This window comes from Nothobranchius furzeri, chromosome 4 (genome assembly GCF_043380555.1).
Source record: "Nothobranchius furzeri strain GRZ-AD chromosome 4, NfurGRZ-RIMD1, whole genome shotgun sequence".
In the NCBI taxonomy this organism is placed as follows: Eukaryota; Metazoa; Chordata; class Actinopteri; order Cyprinodontiformes; family Nothobranchiidae; genus Nothobranchius; species Nothobranchius furzeri.
Window position 1 is genome coordinate 632,901 of NC_091744.1, and position 25,904 is coordinate 658,804.

At 40.8% G+C, this 25,904-nt stretch overlaps 11 non-coding genes across 11 annotated transcripts; all 11 read right to left on the reverse strand.

Annotated features, from left to right (window-relative positions):
• Positions 1 to 7,877: 7,877 nt before the first annotated feature.
• Positions 7,878 to 7,959, reverse strand: trnal-aag (transfer RNA leucine (anticodon AAG)). The gene has a single exon. It is a non-coding gene; the product is annotated as a tRNA-Leu (tRNA).
• A 1,414-nt stretch (positions 7,960 to 9,373) lies between these two features.
• trnal-uag (transfer RNA leucine (anticodon UAG)) lies at positions 9,374 to 9,455 on the reverse strand. Its single transcript has one exon. It is a non-coding gene; the product is annotated as a tRNA-Leu (tRNA).
• A 647-nt stretch (positions 9,456 to 10,102) lies between these two features.
• Positions 10,103 to 10,184, reverse strand: trnal-uag (transfer RNA leucine (anticodon UAG)). The gene has a single exon. It is a non-coding gene; the product is annotated as a tRNA-Leu (tRNA).
• Positions 10,185 to 11,527: 1,343 nt separating this feature from the next.
• On the reverse strand, positions 11,528 to 11,609 carry trnal-aag (transfer RNA leucine (anticodon AAG)). Its single transcript has one exon. It is a non-coding gene; the product is annotated as a tRNA-Leu (tRNA).
• A 613-nt stretch (positions 11,610 to 12,222) lies between these two features.
• Positions 12,223 to 12,304, reverse strand: trnal-aag (transfer RNA leucine (anticodon AAG)). The gene has a single exon. It is a non-coding gene; the product is annotated as a tRNA-Leu (tRNA).
• A 3,555-nt stretch (positions 12,305 to 15,859) lies between these two features.
• Positions 15,860 to 15,941, reverse strand: trnal-uag (transfer RNA leucine (anticodon UAG)). The gene has a single exon. It is a non-coding gene; the product is annotated as a tRNA-Leu (tRNA).
• Positions 15,942 to 16,586: 645 nt separating this feature from the next.
• Positions 16,587 to 16,668, reverse strand: trnal-aag (transfer RNA leucine (anticodon AAG)). Its single transcript has one exon. It is a non-coding gene; the product is annotated as a tRNA-Leu (tRNA).
• A 613-nt stretch (positions 16,669 to 17,281) lies between these two features.
• Positions 17,282 to 17,363, reverse strand: trnal-aag (transfer RNA leucine (anticodon AAG)). The gene has a single exon. It is a non-coding gene; the product is annotated as a tRNA-Leu (tRNA).
• A 2,100-nt stretch (positions 17,364 to 19,463) lies between these two features.
• Positions 19,464 to 19,545, reverse strand: trnal-uag (transfer RNA leucine (anticodon UAG)). The gene has a single exon. It is a non-coding gene; the product is annotated as a tRNA-Leu (tRNA).
• A 1,364-nt stretch (positions 19,546 to 20,909) lies between these two features.
• On the reverse strand, positions 20,910 to 20,991 carry trnal-aag (transfer RNA leucine (anticodon AAG)). Its single transcript has one exon. It is a non-coding gene; the product is annotated as a tRNA-Leu (tRNA).
• Positions 20,992 to 21,639: 648 nt separating this feature from the next.
• trnal-uag (transfer RNA leucine (anticodon UAG)) lies at positions 21,640 to 21,721 on the reverse strand. The gene has a single exon. It is a non-coding gene; the product is annotated as a tRNA-Leu (tRNA).
• Positions 21,722 to 25,904: the final 4,183 nt, after the last annotated feature.

Below are 25,904 nucleotides of genomic sequence, written 5' to 3' on the forward strand. Positions count from 1 at the left end.
AGATGACAAGTGTTTTGAAAGAAAGAAACTGACAAAATCTGATTGGCTGTTGGCAGCCACTGACAGTAAACAAGTTCAGCCTCTGTCAACCTGACAAGCTGATAATCTCATTCACCATTTGAACATCATTTGAGATGTGGTGGTTGTCAGCACCACAAGTAGGAGAGTTTTACAGTCTTTATTGTGATGCTGCTTTAAATTTGGATGTTGTTCTTCTCTGCAATGAGAAGTGTGACACAAACACAGGTAATGCAATTGTGGCACTATGTGAAAGACAGAGACATGAAAATAGTAGCCCCCCATTTTATTTTAGCCTCAAAGACACTTTCTTTTAGTAAGGCCACTACGTCAGTTCTATTGTTATATACGTTCCGCCAGCAGAGGGCGCTCAGTCCTGTACACATCGGTAGCTGACGCTACACTAGAAGAAGTAGTGTCAGTGGTGGAGAGGCTGAGTACGGCCTGCGTGCTGAAAGAACTGGTTAATCAGATATTTTTCTGTCTTTACAGGTAAGCTGGGGGGTTGCTAAGAATCTTAATCTTATAAATTAATTAGTGTTATCAGTGAAAACACTAATTAATTTATATTTATATTAATCAGAATTATTATCGCGGGCGGCCGCCGCCAATTAATTCGCGGACCTCGCAGTAAAAACAGGTTCACTCTGTGTGGATATTTCAGCTCCTTCCCAGTCATGGACCAGGACAAACTTGGTATCGATGGATTCGTGGTAATCTCAGGAATGAGAAGCTGCCACTGTTTTTCGTATAGCATGATGACACTGGTGTTAGAGGATTGTTATTGACTTGGTTAGATATTTTAAGCCTATTTTAAATTTCTTTATATTTGATGTTGAAAACCGACAATCTTATAATTGGGCTGATAATGCAGTGATTATAAAATTTAGAGTACATTACATTTACAGAGAGAACCTGGTTTATTTCATGTCATAGGTATTTAATATATCAATACATATCAGCAAAGCTTAACATCATGAACCATGACAGACATGACTGAAGAGCAGATGAAGATATCATGCCAGGCACTGATGAGAAAATATTACAAGAATCTCACAGCTGAATTTGAGAATGAGATGCTACACCTGAGAACAATATATGGTGCCACATTTCCACACATTCGGTCTCCTCTTGAGCTGCTTAATGCCATACAGGATGCAATTACAGAGCATTTTTGGAGAAGTTTGTATTGGACTGAGGATATTTTGCACACTACCTGTGACTGTTGCTGGGGGTGAACGGGCTTTTAGCAAACTGAAACTGGTGAAAAATTATTTGAGATCAACAATGTCCCAGGATAGACTGAACAGCCTAGCTCTTCTTTCTATTGAAAGCCAGTTAGCCAAAGGATTGGACTTTAAAGATCTCATAAGTGATTTTGCTAACATGAAGACCCATCAGTGGGCATTTAGTGGAAAATAAATTCCAGGATTTTTGTTTGAACATATTGTTGGCAAATAAAAATAATTATATGTGAAGTCTGGGCATTTCACTTTTATTATGCTGGCATTTGTATTTGCTCAATACAGAGGTTAAACTAAGATCATATTTATTATCTTGTCTTATAACATGACAAAAAAATGTGTAAGAGAGATATTAAGTAATTGAGTATGGGGGCCCACCTAGAAGACTTGTACCTAGGGCCCAGAATTTGGTGCTACGCCCCTGGCTAAGATAAACAGATGTTATAATGGTGACAGACAGCAGTGGCAATTAATGACGAGTGTCTTGTGTGTGGTGAATGTTAGGCTAAAGAGCTAATTTCCAAGTTGGTCCAGTTGTTAGCCTGTGCCGATTCAAGTGTTAGACTGTACCGAAAACTGGCGAGTTCATGGCAGGTGTATTTTTTGGTTAAAGCCACAAGAGGTATGTTTTGCACAATAAGAGAAAATGCCAATTGATGCATGCTTAGTTCCTGAAAAGTGAATGCTGTAAAAATACGCTAAGGAAAGATGTTTATCTGAAAGAAATCTAGTTTGATTAATACAGTTACGAAGACAGGTTCATAAATAGATTAAAACAGTAGTAAAAACAACCAGATAAACCTAATGAGAGTTCACTGTGTTATTCGTTGGTGTAGTAAAATGTATTTTGGTGATTTAACCAGTTATTAAAATTGGTGCATATGAATATAGAACTGTAAAAGTTACTTGTATAAGGTAATGTCAGCGACACTAGAAGAAGTAGTGTCAGTGGTGGAGAGGCAGCGTACGGCCTGCGTGCTGATAGATCTGATTAATCAAATATTTTTCTGTCTTTACAGTTTTTCTGTAAAAATAAATATGTTGCACGGGAGATGAGTTGGCCCATCATTTCAGAAGTGTAACACAATGAATATATGAAGACAAGAGAAATGGGAACAGAGTGATACTATCAATGAATACTAGCAGGTGTTGGCAATATCTGAGCAAGAAAATACATGTATGTTTCCTTTTTGCAAAAGAAACATCGCAATAGCTTAGATAATGCATCTACTCACTTAAACCAAACCGTGTCTGTCTCTCTCACTCACACACACCCACAAAAATGATGTAAACTCCAAAGAAACACAGTATAAAACTGACAATAACATATTCAGTCTGCAAGCAGAAAAAGAGAGAGGTGACCTGAGATCTCTGAGTGAATAAGCTGATGGTTTACAGAAAAATCGGGGGATAATAAGAGCAGGTTGGTCATGGTTCAATTATCTGACTGATTCAAAGTGACTGTCCACTCCATTTGGAAGAACTATGTTGACCAGTCTGCAGAAACTACGGCTCAGTGATTTTGAAGTTTCCTTTCTCTCTGTTTCTTTACTACGGAGCCCCTCTGATGACATGGTCCAAAAAATAAATAAATTGTGGCCACGAAATACTATTTTGAGGGCACGAAATACCTATAACGTGCCCACGAAATACTTATTTTTGGGCACGTTATAGCTATTTCGTGCCCTCAAAATAGTATTTCGTGGCCACGAAATAGCAGGATGAGGTAATCCCGCCAGTCACCAGTAGGGGAGCTGTGGGTATAAAAAGCAGACTCGGGCAGTGTTTCCTTCCTTGTTTACGGAAGTAGCTGCACTACCCAAACAGAAGCTGTATGTTGGAACAGTGGCAGCGTAAGCTGGATGCGTGTAGATCGCGGTGTGTATTCTGATCAGCTGTTAAAAAGCAGATCGGTGATAACTGATATAGGCTATATACAGACAGAGGCGACATTTGGAAGCCTGACGAAAGCTGTAACGTTACCGCGTGCTGTTGGAAAAGAAGCGTGCTTGCCTTCTAGGTGATCTATTGCTGTCGGCGTGGTATGTATGTGCGGCACGCCCCCCCTTGCACGCTCAGTATGAATATTCTTTTCTTGGGTTAATAAGGTTTATTACGATTTTTATTTTTAGGACCCGAGGTGTTGTGGTGCTATGACAAAGTGTTTTGAGTCGCTGCTGTGACCCCCCCTCAACCGAGGAGCGGTTCGATAGAGCGGACCAACCTATTGGGATCTGTTTGGGCCGCCGCTCACTCGGAGCATAACCGAGGATTTTAACCAGTGCTGGTGCTCTGCCGCCAGACGTTCTCCCACCCAGCGTGTTGGTTGGAGTGGAAAGGGAGATCCTTTCTCCCCTCTGACGCATGAGGATTCTGGAGCACTATTGTACATTTTAACAGAGTTTATTTTATTGTGGTTTTTAACTTTGATTTGTTTTGTCCAGGCTGGAGCCAAGGGTGGTGGCAGTGGTTCTTCTGTGTGCGAGTTGGTGTGGGCCCTCCTTCACATCTGAGTGACCGTTCACTGGTGCTTCGGGTGATTTTTAGTATTTAGTTTGTCTTGTTGCTAGAACCTCCAGTGGGTCCACCGGTAAGCTCCAGCCTGGTAATACTAATTATTTTCTTTCCCTTGTTTTAATTCTTCTTTTCTATTTTTAAATTAGTAGTTTAAATTGCTGTCCTTTTAACAAAACATGAAATAAAATTGTGGACTGTGCGTACACCTTGTTTCTGCCGCCTTTGTGAGAGCATTGAACCTATGTGTGCCTAAAAGGTACCAATTTTATTTTCCTTGGGTGAAATTCCCAAGGTGGCGTTGTTTTAATCTTTTTACTTAACATTCTGTTTAGTACCAGTAAACCCCATACCACCTTTGCTTCGCCACATTAAGATATTAGCTTCTATTTTGAGATGACGTATTAAAGTCGGGTCCGCTCCAGCCAGTGACTCCGAACCTGACCACAATTCCCGTTACTGCAGCATTTGTTATTCCAGTCCGCATGGCAGCGGATCGCAGATTCAGCCACACCATAAAACAGCAATAGGTTGGTCTGAGGCAAAAGTGAACCTCATGGCTATATCTTTTCCCTACAGACATTTGATTACGCACAAGTAGGTGATCAGCTCAGGTTTACGCAGAGCAGAAGGAAGGAGAGAGCTCTGGCCGCACAGGTTAAACGTTCCTACTTTAAGAAAACCGTTAAATTGCATTTTTTATGTGCTACCTGGGCACTATAAATATTGATTTAAAATGAAATCAAAGGAAATTGTAATGGGATCGAATGTTTATGAATTACTATTTTAAAAATGAAAGTGATGGAGAAAAAGGTCGATCTATGACAGCTGCAGACGCGTTCCAGCGGAACCACGGCTCACGGGTGTACAAGTGAGCACATCTGGGCTGGGCAGCTATTTCGTGGGCACAAATAAGTATTTCGTGGGCACGTTATAGCTATTTCGTGGTCTCAAAATAGTATTTCGTGGCCAAAATTTATTTATTTTTTGGACATGTCATCAGAGGGGCTCCGTACTTTACAGTCCACTCTAAAAGGGGTATTTCAACATGATGCCATCCTCCGCTAACCAACATACAGTATGTCCAGTCCACAAAATATAAAAACTTATAGATTGAAAGAAATAATTTTATGAGACCAACTAAGTGATTTTATTCAGAGAGTAAAAGTCTTGTCTTCTGCTTGGGACCTTGGGTTTACAGCTCAGATAAAGGAGTCAGAAGAAGGACCTTATTATGGCTTCCCTTCTTTGTAACTAGGTCATAGAGCAGTGTGTTTTCTGGTTTGGAGATCAGACAGATAAGATGTGGCACCCAATACTCCAGGCAGATGAAACAGCCTGGACACTTCTGTGGGATGACTTCTGACCTTACAGTGGAAACATACCTTTGTTGGCGTTTCATTCGTCACACTTGTGACGTGATCCCGTATATTGCTTTCATGCTGCCTTCCTGGACCAGGTCACTCATTTCAATACTCTGCAAACATCAAGTTAGGTAACTGTTGTGAGATCTGAAAGCAATGCATCTTGACTGACTTAGTTTCTTTAAGATATTTTGCTCTGGTTTGAGACTGGTCCAGTTGCAATATGTTTTGGACTGTGGCAGGATGCTGCAATTTGGGGTACATAAACGTTTATAGAGAGTCATTGCAGATGTGGAAACAGTTGAATAGTGCAACTGTTGGTTAGCAGAGGATGGTTTCGATCCATCCACCTCTGGGTTATGGGCCCTGCACGCTCCCGCTGCACCACTCTGCTCGACACTTATTCACAAAAATGGTCCAATCTGTAACCTTTCAAAACATGCCTGTACTGACACAATTTTTAAAAGTTTGCAAAATTGGAAGCATCTCCCAAAGTTTAAACAGAAAGCAACATCACAAGAAGAATTATGTACACAAAGAAGCAATTATGAACATATTGCAGTTGATTTCAATTGATTGACTGTAAGTCGTTCTCTGAAAATGTTGCCAAATATGTGTTAATGACATAGGTGGGATTTGAACCCACGTCTCCTTAGAGACTGGAGCCTTAATCCAGCGCCTTAGACCACTCGGCCAGTCTACCACAAAGATAAATTCAATGTCGCCCATCAAAAACTGACTTCTCAAGTTGGGGGGACAACTTTTCTACAATCACAAGTTAGCCGTATCACGGAATTGCTTGTCACGTGTTTACATGTTATTTAAATTGGTAAATACTCTGCAAACATCAAGTTAGGTAATTGTAGTGAGATTTGAAAGCAATGGATGTTGACTGACTTAGTTTCTTTAAGATCTTTTGCTTTGGTTTCAGACTGATCCAGTTGCAATGTTTTGGACTGAGTCAGTATGCTGCAATTTGGGGTACATATAGATTTAAAGAGAGTCATTGCAGATGTGGAAACACCTCAATCGTGCAACTCTGGATTCGCAGAGGATGGTTTCGATCCATCGACCTCTGGGTTATGGGCCCAGCACGCTCCCGCTGCGCCACTCTGCTCGACATTTATTCATAAAAATGGTCTGCAATTTCTAAAGGTTTGCAAAATTGGAAGCATCTCCCAAAGTCTAAACAGAAAGCAACATCACAAGAAGTATTATGTACACAAAGAAGCAATTATGAACATATTGCAGTTGATTTCAATTGATTGACTGTAAATCGTTCTCTGAAATCTATGTTGCCAAAGATGTGTTAATGGCAGAGGTGGGATTGGAACCCACGCCTCCTTAGAGACTGGAGCCTTAATCCAACACCTTAGACCACTCGGCCACTCTACCACAAAGGAAATCTTCAATGTCGCCCATCAAAAACTGACTTCTCAAGTTGGGGGGACAACTTTTCTCCAAGAACAAGTTAGCCATATCTCGGAATTGCTTTTCACGTGTTTTACATGTTATTTAAATTGGTAAATACTGTGCAAACATCAAGTTAGGTAATTGTAATGGGATTTGAAAGCAATGGATGTTGACTTACTTAGTTTCTTTAAGATCTTTTGCTTTCGTTTGAGACTGGTCCAGTTGCAATGTCTTGGACTGAGTCAGGATGCTGCAATTTGGGGTACATAAACATTTAAAGAGAGTCATTGCATATGTGGAAACAGTTCAATCGTGCAACTCTTGGTTAGCAGAGGATGATTTCGATCCATCGACCTCTGGGTTATGGGCCCAGCACGCTCCCGCTGCGCCACTCTGCTCGACATTTATTCACAAAAATGGTCCGCAATTTCTAAAGGTTTGCAAAATTGAAAGCATCTCCCAAAGTTTAAACAGAAAGCAACATCACAAGAAGTATAATGTACGCAAAGAAGAAATTATGAAGATATTATAGTTGATTTCATTTGATTGCCTGTAAATCATTCTCTGAAATCTATGTTGCCAAAGATGTGTTAAAGGCAGAGGTGGGATTTGAACCCACGTCTCCTTAGAGACTGGAGCCTTAATCAAGTGCCTTAGACCACTCGGCCACTCTACCACAAAGAAAATCTTCAATGTCGCCCATCAAAAACTTACTTCTCAATTTGGGGGGACAACTTTTCTCCAAGAACAAGTTAGCCAAATCTCGGAATTGCTTTTCACGTGTTTTACATGTTATTTAAATTGGTAAATACTGTGCAAACATCAAGTTAGGTAATTGTAGTGAGATTTGAAAGCAATGGATGTTGACTGACTTAGTTTCTTTAAGATATTTTGCTTTGGTTTGAGACTGGTCCAGTTATAATATGTTTTGGACTGTGGCAGGATGCTGCAATTTGGGGTACATAAACATTTAAAGAGAGTCATTGCAGATGTGGAAACAATTCACTGATGCAACTCTTGGTTAGCAGAGGATGGTTTCGATCCATCGACCTCTGGGTTATGGGCCCAGCACGCTCCCGCTGCGCCACTCTGCTTGACATTTATTCACAAAAATGGTCCAATCTGTAATCTTTCAAAACATGCCTGCACTGACGCAATTTCTAAAGGTTTGCAAAATTGGAAGCATCTCCCAAAGTTTAAACAGAAAGCAACATCACAAGAAGTATTATGAACACAAAGAAGCAATTATGAACATATTGCAGTTGATTTCAATTGATTGCCTGTAAATCGTTCTCTGAAATCTATGTTGCCAAATATGTCTTAATGGCAGAGGTGGGATTTGAACCCACGCCTCCTTAGAGACTGGAGCCTTAATCCTGCGCCTTAGACCACTCGGCCACTCTACCACAAAGAAAATCTTCAATGTTGCCCATCAAAAACTGACTTCTCAAGTTGGGGGGACAACATTTCTCCAAGAACTGGATAGCCATATTTCGGAATTGCTTGTCACGTGTTTTACATGTTATTTAAATTGGTAAATACTGTGCAAACATCAAGTTAGGTAATTGTAGTGAGATTTGAAATCTTTGGATGTTGACTGACTTAAGCCGGGCGTACACTGTGCGACTTTTTCACTTTTTTGAGCCGATTTTCCAGTCGTGCGAGAAGCCACGACATCGGGGCGAGTTTTGCGCCGAGCGGTCGTGTAGTGTACAGGGGGTTACGAGAGGCGATTAACACCACGTGACCAGCCGCCGATCAGCAGTGTGAGGTCGCAGGGACTTCTGGTGTGTTTAATATTTCGCTCGTCCCTCGTGAGGGTATCGCACTGTTGAATCGGCGCTGCGAGCAGCTGCGAGCAGCTACGATCCAAAAAGTATCAGAACCGCTCACGGCGCATGCGCGCGCAATCCTGCATCAACGCCGGCCGGTCGCTCGCTATTTCCCTAATAACACACGCTGTTCGTTTTTGTTTCTACACGTTTTTTTACTCACAAAGATTGTCAAGAAAGCGTGTTTGTCGTGTTCATGTCAAATTAAACTGATCATAAAACACAGATTCACTTTCTTTATTTCGTTTTCCTCATCCAACCCCCATAAATCCCTGTGTGTCCTCCTGCAGCACTGCCGAAGGACAACAGGCAAGACAAAAAAGTCTGACGTGTTGTGTAAAAACTGCTATTTTTAGCACATTTTAGGGCCGACGTGTTGCTACCAGACGTACAGTGTGAGCAGTCAGGTCGCATGCGAGAATTGGGTCGTACAGTGTGAGCACACGACTCGTGAGATCTGCTCTGCGAGGAAGTCGTACAGTTTGAGCTGAAGCTGAACGCTGCGAGTGAAAAAGTCGCACAGTGTACGCCCGGCTTTAGTTTCTTTAAGATCTTTTGCTTTGGTTTGAGACTGGTCCAGTTATAATATGTTTTGGACTGTGGCAGGATTCTGCAATTTGGGGTACATAAACATTTAAAGAGAGTCATTGCAGATGTGGAAACAGTTCAATGGTGCAACTCTTGGTTAGCAGAGGATGGTTTCGATCCATCGATCTCTGGGTTATGGGCCCAGCACGCTCCCGCTGCGCCACTCTGCTTGACATTTATTCACAAAAATGGTCCAATCTGTAACCATTCAAAACATGCCTGCACTGACGCAATTTCTAAAGGTTTGCAAAATTGGAAGCATCTCCCAAAGTTTAAACAGAAAGCAACATCACAAGAAGTATTATGTACACAAAAAAGCAATTATGAACATATTACAGTTGGTTTCAATTGATTGCCTGTAAATCGTTGTCTGAAATCTATGTTGCCAAAGATGTGTTAATGGCACAGGTGAGATTTGAACCCACGCCTCCGTAGAGACTGGAGCCTAAATCCAGCGCCTTAGACCACTCGGCCACTCCACCACAAAGAAAGTATTCAATGTCACCCGTCAAAAACTGATCTCTGAAGATGGGAGGACATTTTTTCTACAATCACAAGTTAGCCGTGTCACGGAATTGCTTGTCACTTGTTTACATGTTATTTAAATTGGTAAATACTCTGCAAACATCAAGTTAGGTAATTGTAGTGAGATTTGAAAGCAATGGATGTTGACTGACTTAGTTTCTTTAAGATCTTTTGCTTTGGTTTGAGACTGGTCCAGTTATAATATGTTTTGGACTGTGGCAGGATGCTGCAATTTGGGGTACATAAACATTTAAAGAGAGTCATTGCAGATGTGGAAACAGTTCAATGGTGCAACTCTTGGTTAGCAGAGGATGGTTTCGATCCATCGACCTCTGGGTTATGGGCCCAGCACGCTCCCGCTGCGCCACTCTGCTTGACATTTATTCACAAAAATGGTCCAATCTGTAACCATTCAAAACATGCCTGCACTGACGCAATTTCTAAAGGTTTGCAAAATTGGAAGCATCTCCCAAAGTTTAAAAAGAAAGCAACATCACAAGAAGTACTATGTACACAAAGAAGCAATTATGAACATATTACAGTTGGTTTCAATTGATTGCCTGTAAATCGTCCTCTGACATCTATGTTGCCAAAGATGTGTTAATGGCAGAGGTGGGATTTGAACCCACGCCTCCTTAGAGACTGGAGCCTAAATCCAGCGCCTTAGACCACTCGGCCAGTCTACCACAAAGAAAATCTTCAACGTCGCCCATGAAAAACTGACTTCTCAAGTTGGGGGGACAACTTTACTCCAAGAACAAGTAAGCCAAATCTCGGAATTGCTTTTCACGTGTTTTACATGTTATTTAAATTGGTAAATACTGTGCAAACATCAAGTAAGGTAATTGTAATGAGATTTGAAAGCATTGGATGTTGACTGACTTAGTTTCTTTAAGATCTTTTGCTTTGGTTTGAGACTGGTCCAGTTATAATATGTTTTGGACTGTGGCAGGATGCTGCAATTTGGGGTACATAAACATTTAAAGAGAGTCATTGCAGATGTGGAAAGAGTTCAATGGTGCAACTCTTGGTTAGCAGAGGATGGTTTCGATCCATCGACCTCTGAGTTATGGGCCCAGCACGCTCCAGCTGCGCCACTCTGCTCGACATTTATTCACAAAAATGGTCCGCAATTTCTAAAGGTTTGAAAAATTAGAAGCATCTCCCAACGTTTAAAAAGAAAGCAACATCACAAGAAGTATTATGTGCACAAAGAAGCAATTATGAACATATTACAGTTGATTTCAATTGATTGCCTTTAAATAATTCACTGAAATCTATGTTGCCAAAGATGTGTTAATGGCAGAGGTGGGATTTGAACCCACGCCTCCTTAGAGACATGAGCCTTAATTCAGCGCCTTAGACCACTCGGCCACTCTACCACAAAGAAAATCGTCAATGTCACCCATCAAAAACTGACTTCTCAAGTTGGGGGGACAACTTTTCTGCAAGAACAAGTTAGCTGTGTTACGGAATTGCTTGTCACATGTTTACATGTTATTTAAATTGGTAAATACTGAGCAAACATCAAGTTAGGTAATTGTAGTGAGATTCTAAAGCAATGGATGTTGACTGACTTAGTTTCTTTAAGATCTTTTGCTTTGGTTTGAGACTGGTCCAGTTATAATATGTTTTGGACTGTGGCAGGATGCTGCAATTTGGGGTACATAAACATTTAAAGAGAGTCATTGCAGATGTGGAAAGAGTTCAATGGTGCAACTCTTGGTTAGCAGAGGATGGATTCGATCCATCGTCCTCTGGGTTATGGGCCCAGCACGCTCCCGCTGCGCCACTCTGCTCGACATTTATTCACAAAAATGGTCCAATCTGTAACCATTCAAAACATGCCTGCACTGACACAATTTCTAAAGGTTTGCAAAATTGGAAGCATCTCCCAAAGTTTAAACAGAAAGCAACATCACAAGAAGTATTATGTACACAAAGAAGCAATTATGAACATATTATAGTTGATTTCATTTGATTGCCTGTAAATCGTTCTCTGAAATCTATGTTGCCAAAGATGTGTTAATGGCAGAGGTGGGATTTGAACCCACGCCTCCTTAGAGACTGGAATCTTAATCCAGCGCCTTAGACCACTCGGCCACTCTACCACATAGAAAATATTCAATGTCACCTGTCAAAAACTGACCTCTTAAGATGGGAGGACATTTTTTCTACAATCACAAGTTAGCCGTGTCACGGAATTGCTTGTCACGTGTTTACATGTTATTTAAATTGGTAAATACTCTGCAAACATCAAGTTAGGTAATTGTAGTGAGATTTGAAAACAATGGATGTTGACTGACTTAGTTTCTTTAAGATCTTTTGCTTTGGTTTGAGACTGGTCCAGTTATAACATGTTTTGGACTGTGGCAGGATGCTGCAATTTGGGGTACATAAACATTTAAAGAGAGTCAATGCAGATGTGGAAACAGTTCAATGGTGCAACTCCTGGTTAGCAGAGGATGGTTTCGATCCATCGACCTCTGGGTTAAGGGCCCAGCACGCTCCCGCTGCGCCACTCTGCTCGACATTTATTCACAAAAATGGTCCGCAATTTCTAAAGGTTTTAAAAATCGGAAGCATCTACCAAAGTTTAAACAGAAAGCAACATCACAAGAAGTATTATGTGCACAAAGAAGCAATTATGAACATACTACAGTTGATTTCAATTGATTGCCTGTAAATCGTTCTCTGATATCTATGTTGCCAAAGATGTGTTAATGGCAGAGGTGGGATTTGAACCCACGCCTCCTTAGAGACTGGAGCCTTAATCCAGCGCCTTAGACCACTCGGCCACTCTACCAGAAAGATAATCTTCAATGTCGCACATCAAAAACTGACTTCTCAAGTTGGGGGGGACAAGTTTTCTACAAGAACAAGTAAGCCGTGTCACGGAATTGCTTGTAACATGTTTACATGTTATTTAAATTGGTAAATACTGTGCAAACATCGTTAGGTAATTGTAGTGAGATTTGAAAGCAATGGATGTTGACTGACTTAGTTTCTTTAAGATCTTTTGCTTTGGTTTGAGACTGGTCCAGTTATAATATGTTTTGGACTGTGGCAGGATGCTGCAATTTGGGGTACATAAACATTTAAAGAGAGTCATTGCAGATGTGGAAACAGTTCAATGGTTCAACTCTTGGTTAGCAGAGGATGGTTTCGATCCATCAACCTCTGGGTTATGGGCCCAGCAGGCTCCCGCTGCGCCACTCTGCTCAACATTATTTCACAAAAATGGTCCAATCTGTAACCTTTCAACACATGCCTCCACTGACGCAACTTCTAAAGGTTTGCAAAATTGGAAGCTCTCCCAAAGTTAAAACGGAAAGCAACATCACAAGAAGTACTATGTACACAAAGAAGCAATTATGAACTTATTGCAGTTGATTTCATTTGATTGCCTGTATATCATTCTCTGAAATCTATGTTGCCAAAGATGTATTAATTGAAGAGGTGAGATTTGAACCCACGCCTCCTTAGAGAATGGAGCCTTAATCCAGCACCTTAGACCACTCAGCCACTCTACCACTAAGAAAATCTTCAATGTCGCCCATCAAAAACTGACTTCTCAATTTGGTGGGACAACTTTTCTCCAAGAACATGTTAGCCATATCTCGGAATTGCTTTTCACGTGTTTTACATGTTTTTTGAATTGGTAAATACTGTGCAAACATCAAGTTAGGTAAATGTAGTGGGATTTGAAAGCAATGGATGTTAACTGACTTAGTTTCTTTAAGATCTTTTGCTTTGGTTTGAGACTGGTCCAGTTGCAATGTTTTGGACTGAGTCAGGATGCTGCAATTTAGGGTACATAAACATTTAAAGAGAGTCATTGCAGAAGTGGAAACAGATCAATCATGCAACTCTTGGTTAGCAGAGGATGGTTTCGATCCATCGACCTCTGGGTTATGGGCCCAGCACGCTCCCGCTGCGCCACTCTGCTCGACATGTATACACAAAAATGGTCCAATCTGTAACCTTTCAACACATGCCTGCACTGACGCAATTTCTAAAGGTTTGGAAAATTGGAAGCATCTCCCAAAGTTTAAACAGAAAGCAACATCACAAGAAGTACTATGTACACAAAGAAGCAATTATGAACATATTGCAGTTGATTTCAATTGATTGCCTGTAAATCGTTCTCTGAAATCTATGTTGCCAAAGATGTATTAATGGCAGAGGTGGGATTTGAACCCACGCCTCCTTAGAGACTCGAGCCTTAATCCGGGGCCTTAGACCACTCGGCCACTCTACCACAAAGAAAGTCTTCAATGTCGCCCATCAAAAACTGACTTCTCAATTTGGTGGGACAACTTTTCTCCAAGAACATGTTAGCCATATCTCGGAATTGCTTTTCACGTGTTTTACATGTTTTTTAAATTGGTAAATACTGTGCAAACATCAAGTTAGGTAAATGTAGTGGGATTTGAAAGCAATGGATGTTAACTGACTAAGTTTCTTTAAGATCTTTTGCTTTGGTTTGAGACTGGTCCAGTTGCAATGTTTTGGACTGAGTCAGGATGCTGCAATTTGGGGTACATAAACATTTAAAGAGACTCATTGCAGATGTGGAAACAGTTCAATCGTGCAACTCTTGGTTAGCAGAGGATGGTTTCGATCCATCGACCTCTGGGTTATGGGCCCAGCACGCTCCAGGTGCGCCACTCTGCTCAACATTTATTCACAAAAATGGTCCAATCTGTAACCTTTCAACACATGCCTGCACTGACGCAATTTCTAAAGGTTTGCAAATTGGAAGCATCTCCCAAAGTTTAAACGGAAAGCAACATCACAAGAAGTACTATGTACAAAAAGAGGCAATTATGAACATATTGCAGTTGATTTCAATTGATTGCCTGTATATCATTCTCTGAAATCTATGTTGCCAAAGACGTATTAATGGCAGAGGTGGGATTTGAACCCACGCCTCCTCAGAGACTAGAGCCTAAATCCAGCACCTTAGACCACTCGGCCAATCTACCTCAAAGAAAAAATTCAATGTCACCCGTCAAAAACTGACCTCTTAAGATGGGAGGACATTTTTTCTATAATCACAAGTTAGCCGTATCACGGAATTGCTTGTCACGTGTTTACATGTTATTTAAATTGGTAAATACTGTGTAAACATCAAGTTAGGTAATTGTAGTGAGATTTGAAAGCAATGGATGTTGACTGACTTACTTTTTTAAATATATTTAGCTTTGGTTTGAGACTGGTCCAGTTGCAATGTTTTGGACAGTGGCAGGATGCTGCAATTTGGGGTACATAAACATTTAAAGAGAGTCATTGCAGAAGTGGAAACTGTTCAATCGTGCAACTCTTGGTTAGCAGAGGATGGTTTCGATTCCATCGACCTCTGGGTTATGGGCCCAGCACGCTCCCGCTGCGCCACTCTGCTCGACATTTATACACAAAAATGGTCCAATCTGTAACCTTTCAACACATGCCTGCACTGACGCATTTTCTAAAGGTTTGCAAAATTGGAAGCATCTCCCAAAGTTTAAACAGAAAGCAACATCACAAGAAGTACTATGTACACAAAGAAGCAATTATGAACATATTGCAGTTGATTTCAATTGATTGACTGTAAATCGTTCTCTGAAATCTATGTTGCCAAAGATGTATTAATGGCAGAGGTGGGAGTTGATCCAACGCCTCCTTAGAGACTCGAGCCTTAATCCAGCGCCTTAGACCACTCGGCCACTCTACCACAAAGAAAATCTTCAATGTCGCCCATCAAAAACTGACTTCTCAATTTGGTGGGACAACTTTTCTCCAAGAACATGTTAGACATATCTCGGAATTGCTTTTCACGTGTTTTACATGTTTTTTAAATTGGTACATACTGTGCAAACATCAAGTTAGGTAAATGTAGTGGGATTTGAAAGCAATGGATGTTAACTGACTTAGTTTCTTTAAGATCTTTTGCTTTGGTTTGAGACTGGTTCAGTTGCAATGTTTTGGACTGAGTCAGGATGCTGCAATTTGGGGTACATAAACATTTAAAGAGACTCATTGCAAATGTGGAAACAGTTCAATCGTGAAACTCTTGGTTAGAAGAGGATGGTTTCCATCCATCGACCTCTGGGTTATGGGCCCAGCACGCTCCAGCTGCGCCACTCTGCTCAACATTTATTCACAAAAATGGTCCAATCTGTAACCTTTCAACACATGCCTGCACTGACGCAATTTCTAAAGGTTTGCAAATTGGAAGCATCTCCCAAAGTTTAAACGGAAAGCAACATCACAAGAAGTACTATGTACAAAAAGAGGCAATTATGAACATATTGCAGTTGATTTCAATTGATTGCCTGTATATCATTCTCTGAAATCTATGTTGCCAAAGATGTATTAATGGCAGAGGTGGGATTTGAACCCACGCCTCCTCAGAGACTAGAGCCTAAATCCAGCGCCTTAGACCACTCGGCCACTCTACCACAAAGAAAAAATTAAATGTCACCCGTCAAAAACTGACCTCTTAAGATGGGAGGACATTTTTTCTATAATCACAAGTTAGCCGTATCACGGAATTGCTTGTCACGTGTTTACATGTTATTTAAATTGGTAAATACTGTGTAAACATCAAGTTAGGTAATTGTAGTGAGATTTGAAAGCAATGGATGTTGACTGACTTACTTTTTTTAATATATTTAGCTTTGGTTTGAGACTGGTCCAGTTGCAATGTTTTGGACAGTGGCAGGATGCTGCAATTTGGGGTACATAAACTTTTAAAGAGAGTCATTGCAGAAGTGGAAACAGTTCAATCGTGCAACTCTTGGTTAGCAGAGGATGGTTTCGATCCATCGACCTCTGGGTTATGGGCCCAGCACGCTCCCGCTGCGCCACTCTGCCCGACATTTATACACAAAAATGGTCCAATCTGTAACCTTTCAACACATGCCTGCACAGACGCAATTTCTAAAGGTTTGCAAAATTGGAAGCATCTCCCAAAGTTTAAACAGAAAGCAACATCACAAGAAGTACTATGTACACAAAGAAGCAATTATGAACATATTGTAGTTGATTTAAATTGATTGCCTATAAATCGTTCTCTGAAATCTATGTTGCCAAAGATGTATTAATGGCAGAGGTGGGATTTGAACCCACGCCTCCTTAGAGACTGGAGCCTTAATCCAGCGCCTTAGACCACTCGGCCACTCTACCACATAGAAAATATTCAATGTCACCTGTCAAAAACTGACCTCTTAAGATGGGAGGACATTTTTTCTACAATCAGAAGTTAGCCGTGTCACGGAATTGCTTGTCACGTGTTTACATGTTATTTAAATTGGTAAATACTCTGCAAACATCAAGTGAGGTAATTGTAGTGAGATTTGAAAGCAATGGATGTTGACTGACTTAGTTTCTTTAAGATCTTTTGCTTTGGTTTGAGACTGGTCCAGTTATAACATGTTTTGGACTGTGGCAGGATGCTGCAATTTGGGGTACATAAACATTTAAAGAGAGTCAATGCAGATGTGGAAACAGTTCAATGGTGCAACTCCTGGTTAGCAGAGGATGGTTTCGATCCATCGACCTCTGGGTTAAGGGCCCAGCACGCTCCCGCTGCGCCACTCTGCTCGACATTTATTCACAAAAATGGTCCGCATTTTCTAAAGGTTTTAAAAATCGGAAGCATCTACCAAAGTTTAAACAGAAAGCAACATCACAAGAAGTATTATGTGCACAAAGAAGCAATTATGAACATACTACAGTTGATTTCAATTGATTGCCTGTAAATCGTTCTCTGATATCTATGTTGCCAAAGATGTGTTAATGGCAAAGGTGGGATTTGAACCCACGCCTCCTTAGAGACTGGAGCCTTAATCCAGCGCCTTAGACCACTCGGCCACTCTACCAGAAAGATAATCTTCAATGTCGCACATCAAAAACTGACTTCTCAAGTTGGGGGGGACAAGTTTTCTACAAGAACAAGTAAGCCGTGTCACGGAATTGCTTGTAACATGTTTACATGTTATTTAAATTGGTAAATACTGTGCAAACATCGTTAGGTAATTGTAGTGAGATTTGAAAGCAATGGATGTTGACTGACTTAGTTTCTTTAAGATCTTTTGCTTTGGTTTGAGACTGGTCCAGTTATAATATGTTTTGGACTGTGGCAGGATGCTGCAATTTGGGGTACATAAACATTTAAAGAGAGTCATTGCAGATGTGGAAACAGTTCAATGGTTCAACTCTTGGTTAGCAGAGGATGGTTTCGATCCATCAACCTCTGGGTTATGGGCCCAGCACGCTCCCGCTGCGCCACTCTGCTCAACATTATTTCACAAAAATGGTCCAATCTGTAACCTTTCAACACATGCCTCCACTGACGCAACTTCTAAAGGTTTGCAAAATTGGAAGCTCTCCCAAAGTTAAAACGGAAAGCAACATCACAAGAAGTACTATGTACACAAAGAAGCAATTATGAACTTATTGCAGTTGATTTCAATTGATTGCCTGTATATCATTCTCTGAAATCTATGTTGCCAAAGATGTATTAATTGAAGAGGTGAGATTTGAACCCACGCCTCCTTAGAGACTGGAGCCTTAATCCAGCACCTTAGACCACTCAGCCACTCTACCACTAAGAAAATCTTCAATGTCGCCCATCAAAAACTGACTTCTCAATTTGGTGGGACAACTTTTCTCCAAGAACATGTTAGCCATATCTCGGAATTGCTTTTCACGTGTTTTACATGTTTTTTAAATTGGAAAATACTGTGCAAACATCAAGTTAGGTAAATCTAGTGGGATTTGAAAGCAATGGATGTTAACTGACTTAGTTTCTTTAAGATCTTTTGCTTTGGTTTGAGACTGGTCCAGTTGCAATGTTTTGGACTGAGTCAGGATGCTGCAATTTAGGGTACATAAACATTTAAAGAGAGTCATTGCAGAAGTGGAAACAGATCAATCGTGCAACTCTTGGTTAGCAGAGGATGGTTTCGATCCATCGACCTCTGGGTTATGGGCCCAGCACGCTCCCGCTGCGCCACTCTGCTCGACATTTATACACAAAAATGGTCCAATCTGTAACCTTTCAACACATGCCTGCACTGACGCAATTTCTAAAGGTTTGGAAAATTGGAAGCATCTCCCAAAGTTTAAACAGAAAGCAACATCACAAGAAGTACTATGTACACAAAGAAGCAATTATGAACATATTGCAGTTGATTTCAATTGATTGCCTGTAAATCGTTCTCTGAAATCTATGTTGCCAAAGATGTATTAATGGCAGAGGTGGGATTTGAACCCACGCCTCCTTAGAGACTCGAGCCTTAATCCGGGGCCTTAGACCACTCGGCCACTCTACCACAAAGAAAGTCTTCAATGTCGCCCATCAAAAACTGACTTCTCAATTTGGTGGGACAACTTTTCTCCAAGAACATGTTAGCCATATCTCGGAATTGCTTTTCACGTGTTTTACATGTTTTTTAAATTGGTAAATACTGTGCAAACATCAAGTTAGGTAAATGTAGTGGGATTTGAAAGCAATGGATGTTAACTGACTTAGTTTCTTTAAGATCTTTTGCTTTGGTTTGAGACTGGTCCAGTTGCAATGTTTTGGACTGAGTCAGGATGCTGCAATTTGGGGTACATAAACATTTAAAGAGACTCATTGCAGATGTGGAAACAGTTCAATCGTGCAACTCTTGGTTAGCAGAGGATGGTTTCGATCCATCGACCTCTGGGTTATGGGCCCAGCACGCTCCAGGTGCGCCACTCTGCTCAACATTTATTCACAAAAATGGTCCAATCTGTAACCTTTCAACACATGCCTGCACTGACGCAATTTCTAAAGGTTTGCAAATTGGAAGCATCTCCCAAAGTTTAAACGGAAAGCAACATCACAAGAAGTACTATGTACAAAAAGAGGCAATTATGAACATATTGCAGTTGATTTCAATTGATTGCCTGTGTATCATTCTCTGAAATCTATGTTGCCAAAGACGTATTAAAGGCAGAGGTGGGATTTGAACCCACGCCTCCTCAGAGACTAGAGCCTAAATCCAGCGCCTTAGACCACTCGGCCACTCTACCACAAAGAAAAAATTCAATGTCACCCGTCAAAAACTGACCTCTTAAGATGGGAGGACATTTTTTCTATAATCACAAGTTAGCCGTATCACGGAATTGCTTGTCACGTGTTTACATGTTATTTAAATTGGTAAATACTGTGTAAACATCAAGTTAGGTAATTGTAGTGAGATTTGAAAGCAATGGATGTTGACTGACTTACTTTTTTTAATATATTTAGCTTTGGTTTGAGACTGGTCCAGTTGCAATGTTTTGGACAGTGGCAGGATGCTGCAATTTGGGGTACATAAACATTTAAAGAGAGTCATTGCAGATATGAAAACAGTTCAATGGTGCAACTCTTGGTTAGCAGAGGATGGTTTCGATCCATCGACCTCTGGGTTATGGGCCCAGCACGCTCCCGCTGCGCCACTCTGCTCGACATTTATTCACAAAAATGGTCCAATCTGTAACCTTTCAACACATGCCTGCACCGACCACAATTTCTAAAGGTTTGCAAAATTGGAAGCATCTCCCAAAGTTTAAACAGAAAGCAACATCACAAGAAGTATTTTGTTCACAAAGAAGCAATTATGAACATATGTCAATTGATTTCCTGTAAATCGTTCTCTGAAATCTATGTTGCCAAAGATGTGTTAATGGCAGAGGTGGGATTTGAACCCACGTCTCCTTAGAGACTGAAGCCTTAATACAGCACCTTAGACCACACGGCCACTCCACCACAAAGAAAATCTTCAATGTCGCCCATCAAAAACTGACTTCTCAAGTTGGTGGGACAACTTTTCTCCAAGAACTAGTTAGCCATATCTCGGAATTGATTTTCACGTGATTTACATGTTATTTAAATTGGTAAATACTGTGCAAACATCAAGTTAGGTAATTGTAGTGGGATTTGAAAGCAATGGATGTTGACTGACTTAGTTTCTTTAAGATATTTTGTTTTGGTTTGAGACTGGTCCAGTTGCAATGTTCTGGACTGAGTCAGGATGCTGCACTTTGGGGTACATAAACATTTAAAGAGAGCCATTGCAGATGTGGAAACAGTTCATTCGTGCAACTCTTGGTCAGCAGAGGATGGTTTCGATCCATCGAGCTCTGGGTTATGGGCCCAGCACGCTCCCGCTGCGCCACTCTCCTCGACATTTATTCACAAAAATGGTCCAATCTGTAACCTTTCAACACATGCCTGCACTGACGCAATTTCTAAAGGTTTGCAAAATTGGAAGCATCTCCCAAAGTTTAAACAGAAAGCAACATCACAAGAAATACTATGTACACAAAGAAGCAATTATGAACATATTGCAGTTGATTTCAATTGATTGCCTGTAAATCGTTCTCTGAAATCTATGTTGCCAAAGATGTATTGATGGCAGAGGTGGGATTTGAACCCACGCCTCCTTAGAGACTGGAGCCTTAATCCAGTGCCTTAGACCACTCGGCCACTCTACCACAAAGAAAATCTTCAATGTCACCCATCAAAAACTGACTTCTCAAGGTGGTGGGACAACTTTTCTGCAAGAACAAGTTAGCCATATCTCGGAATTGGTTTTCACGTGTTTTACATGTTATTTAAATTGGTAAATACTGTGCAAACTTCAAGTTAGGTAATTGTAGTGGGATTTGAAAGCAATGGATGTTGACTGACTTAATTTCTTTAAGATCTTTTGCTTTGGTTTGAGACTGGTCCAGTTATAATATGTTTTGGACTGTGGATGGATGCTGCAATTTGGGGTACATAAACATTTAAAGAGAGTCATTGCAGATGTGGAAACAGTTCAATGGTGCAACTCTTGGTTAGCAGAGGATGGTTTTGATCCATCGACCTCTGGGTTATGGGCCCAGCAGGCTCCCGTTGCGCCACTCTGCTCGACATTTATTCACAAAAATGGTCCAATCTGTAACCTTTCAACACATGCCTGCACTGACGCAATTTCTAAAGGTTTGCAAAATTGGAAGCATCTCCCAAAGTTTAAACAGAAAGCAACATCACAAGAAGTATTATGTACACATAGAAGGAATTATGAACATATTACAGTTGATTTCAATTGATTGCCTGTAAATCATTCTCTGAAATCTATGTTGCCAAAGATGTGTTAATGGCAGAGGTGGGATTTGAACCCACGCCTCCTTAGAGACTGGAGCCTAAATTCAGCGCCTTAGACCACTCGGCCACTCTACCACTAACAACATATTCAATGTCGCCTGTCAACAACTGACCTCTTAAGATGGGTGGACGCTGAGAGGTGAGCATGCGCTGACAGCCGATCACCGGATACACGGCAGCGTTTGAAGCTGATGGCAGCTCGTTAACAAACATTCACAAATAATTAAGACACATTTTCGCCTAATTTATTTACTGACAACGCAAAAAATAATCTGGTAAATATAACTCACTCAATCTGGAGGTAAGTGAAGAAAATTCAGAAAGTTTACTAAATTATATTGACGAAGTTTTTGAGTTATTCGTCATGGGTCCGAAGAAATCAGCAGCTGAGGCTGAAACACCTGCTGGGACCAAGAGGAGCCGTCCTCAGGACTCGCCTGAGGCCTCATCTCCCCGTAAGGACATATTAGAATTATTAGACTCTATTGATAAACGGCTTCTGGGATTTAAGGGGCGACTTCATCTGCTCGAGGTTCTTCACCAGGAGTTTCAGAACCTCCGAACATCTCTGGAGTTCAGTCAGGAGCAGGTTGAACGGCTCGCTGCTGAGAACGCGTCTCTGCGGGAGTCCGTTTCTTCCCTGGAAGAGGGAATGACGCGGATCACCCAGGACAACAAGACTCTGAAGGAGACGGTTTTGGACCTTCAGGCCCGCAAAATGAGGGATAATCTGGTGTTCGCAGGTCTGCCGGAGCAGGCGGGAGGGGCGGAGAACTGCGAACATACAATCAAGAACTTTCTCCAGACAGAAATGAAGATTCCAGAAGAAACGATAAAAAGCATCACATTTCACCGGGTACATCACCTTGGAGCTAAAAGAGGGGACAGCAGAAGACCTCGTCCCATCGTGGCTAAATTTGAACATTTTAAGCAGAAGGATCTTGTTAAAAATCACGGAAGAGAGCTCAAAGGAAAAGATTTCAGCGTGAATGATCAGTTCCCGAAGGAGATTCTGGATCGACGCCGGGTTCTCTTTCCGCTGCGTAAAAAGTTTATCCAGGATGGGAAGAGAGCTGTCATCTCGCTGGATAAGCTTTATGTGGACAATAAACTTTACAAGGAGCGAGGAGTGACTGACTGGCTGTATTAGCCCAACATCAGGTCAGACATTTATTATACTTATCAGGATTCACTGGAATTGATCACGTCAGGATTAAACAGCTGCTAAATCCGTATTCTAGATGATAAGATCACCTGTTCTTCACCACTTCACACCCCATCACCCCTTCTTTTTAGTTCTTTCTTCTTTTCTAACCTGTATCTGTACTTTCCCTTCCTCTTTACTTGGTTCTGTTCCTTTACACCTGTATGGCTCAACCACACAACTTTCCAACACTGCGTCAGACTCGACACACGCACACACGCACACACACAGCACGCACACACACACACACACACACACACACACACACACACACACACACACACGCACGCACACACACACACACACACACACACACACACACACACACACACACACACACACACACACACACACACACACACACACACACACACACAGATATATTAAATTCATAGCACAATATCATAATTTATGCGTCAAATAATACAACCACAAACACTGTTGGATCTTTATTATTATTATTATTATTATTTACTTTTTTGTTATTTATTAACATACTATTTATACATTTATATACTTATTCCATCCTATTCACATGAAGGCGTCATATTTTAGCTACTCACACACACATCTATGGCTGCACTAAGGTTTGTCTCATGGAACGTACATGGGACTGGCTCTAGAGAGAAAAGATTAAAAATTTTTGATCAGTTAAAGAGAGTGCAAGCAGACGTAATATTGTTACAAGAGACTCATAGATCTGCCACATCCGCAGATGAACTTAAGACACCTGAGTTTCCCAGCATGTTCTCTGCCTGCTATAACTCTAGGCAAAGAGGTGTAGCTATTTTAATACACAAAAACATCAATTTCACAGTATTGGACACAGTTTCTGATCCAGAGGGTAGATTTATAATGTTAAAATTATCTGTACAGAACCAACGCTTATGTATCGTCAGCATATACTGTCCAAATATTGATGACCCTCCATTCTTTCATAATTTTTTCTCTGTACTCTCCGAACACTTGGACTGTCCACTTATACTTGGAGGTGATTTTAATTTTTGGATGAATTCCTTAACAGACAGGCTCAGTACAGCTGGGACTCAGCGCAATTGGCAATCCACTAACATAGTTAAACAGTACATGAGTGATTATGGGCTTTGTGATGCATGGCGATCTCTTCATCCTAACCGTAGAGAGTATACTTTTTTTTCGCACGTCCATCACTCTCACTCACGTTTGGATTATTTTCTAGTCAGCAGCTCATTGTTGGCTGACATTTCATACACTGAGATACACCCCATAGTTGTCAGCGACCATGCTCCGGTTTCTTTAACTCTGGTAAATAAGAAGACAATCCCACCAAGCAAAAACTGGAGGTTTAATACATCACTGCTCAAAGACGAAGGTTTTATAGATTTTTTTAAAAAGGAGTGGGCTTTATATTTAAAACATAATGACCTGCCTGGAACATCAGCACCTATTCTTTGGGAGGCAGGAAAGGCAGTGATGAGAGGTAAAATAATCTCTTTCTCATCACATAGGAAAAAAACAGAAAACAAACGTATTCAGGAGTTAGAGGAAATCATCAAGTCTTTAGAGGCATCCACAGAAGAAGAGTCAATGAGCAAATTACGTAAAGCTAAATTAGAACTTCATGGAATTATTGACAAAAAGACACAATTTTTAGCACAAAGACTACGAATAGAAAACTTTGAACATAGTAATAAATCAGGTAAATTCTTAGCTAGCCAATTAAAAATAAATAAAGAGAAAACTACCATATCTGCTGTTAAAGACTCAACCGGGAATATAGTTAATGACCCTGAAAGAATAAACAACACCTTCAGAGACTTTTACCAAACTTTGTACTCACCACAGATAAACCCATCAGATAATGAGATCAATGAGTTCCTTGACAGGATAACACTTCCTAAATTATCAGACAGCCAAGTTACAGTCCTGGACTCGCTACTAACATCAGCGGAGCTCCAGGAAGCCCTTAAATCCATGACTAATAGGAAAGCTCCAGGTCCAGACGGGTTCCCAGTAGAATTCTACAAAGAATTCTGGATCATTCTGGCTCCAACATTTTTCAGAATGGTGAGGGAAATCGAAGAGAGCGGCAGATTACAGCCAAACATGAATTCAGCCAATATTAGTCTCTTGTTAAAACCAGGCAAAGACCCAGCATTTCCAACCAGCTATCGCCCAATTTCTCTTATTAATATTGATCTCAAAATAATTTGTAAAGCCCTGGCCAAAAGATTAGAGAAGGTAACCCCCTTCATAATACACCCTGACCAAACTGGTTTCATTAAAGGTAGACAGTCATCCACAAACTCACGTAGATTACTTAATTTGATAGATTTCTCTTACAGTAGAAACATAGAAACTAGTATATTATATCTAGATGCAGAAAAAGCTTTTGATAGAGTTAACTGGAAGTTCTTATTTGCAACTTTACATAAATTTGGCTTTGGGAACTTCTTCATAAACTGGCTAGAAACATTATACAGTTCACCAACAGCACGTGTCAGGACGAACAACCAGATATCAGCTAGCTTCTGTCTTCAGAGGGGGACCAGGCAGGGATGCCCACTCTCCCCCTCACTTTTTGCTATCTTTATCGAACCACTAGCAGCAGCAATTAGGCAAACAACAGATATTAAAGGGATAAAGTGTAAGAAAATAGAACATAAGATCAGTCTTTATGCAGATGATGTTTTACTCTTTCTCCAGAATTCTCAATCCTCTCTCTCCCAAGCAATAGAACTGATAAACTCTTTTTCAAGAGTTTCAGATTACTCAATAAACTGGTTAAAATCCACAGTTCTACCAATTAATTTCTCATTTGTCAATTTGCTTAATACACAATTGGAGTCAGGGAATATCACATACCTGGGAATTAATATCTCTCCCAAGGTAGCAGATCTAACCAAACTAAACTACATCCCACTTTTAAGGAAAGTGGAAGATGATCTTGCAAGATGGAAATCCTTACCAATATCACTCATGGGGAGAGTGGCTACAATTAAAATGATGGTCTTACCCAGAATAAATTACTTATTCTCGATGATCCCAAACAAACCACCAGCTGACTGGTTTAAA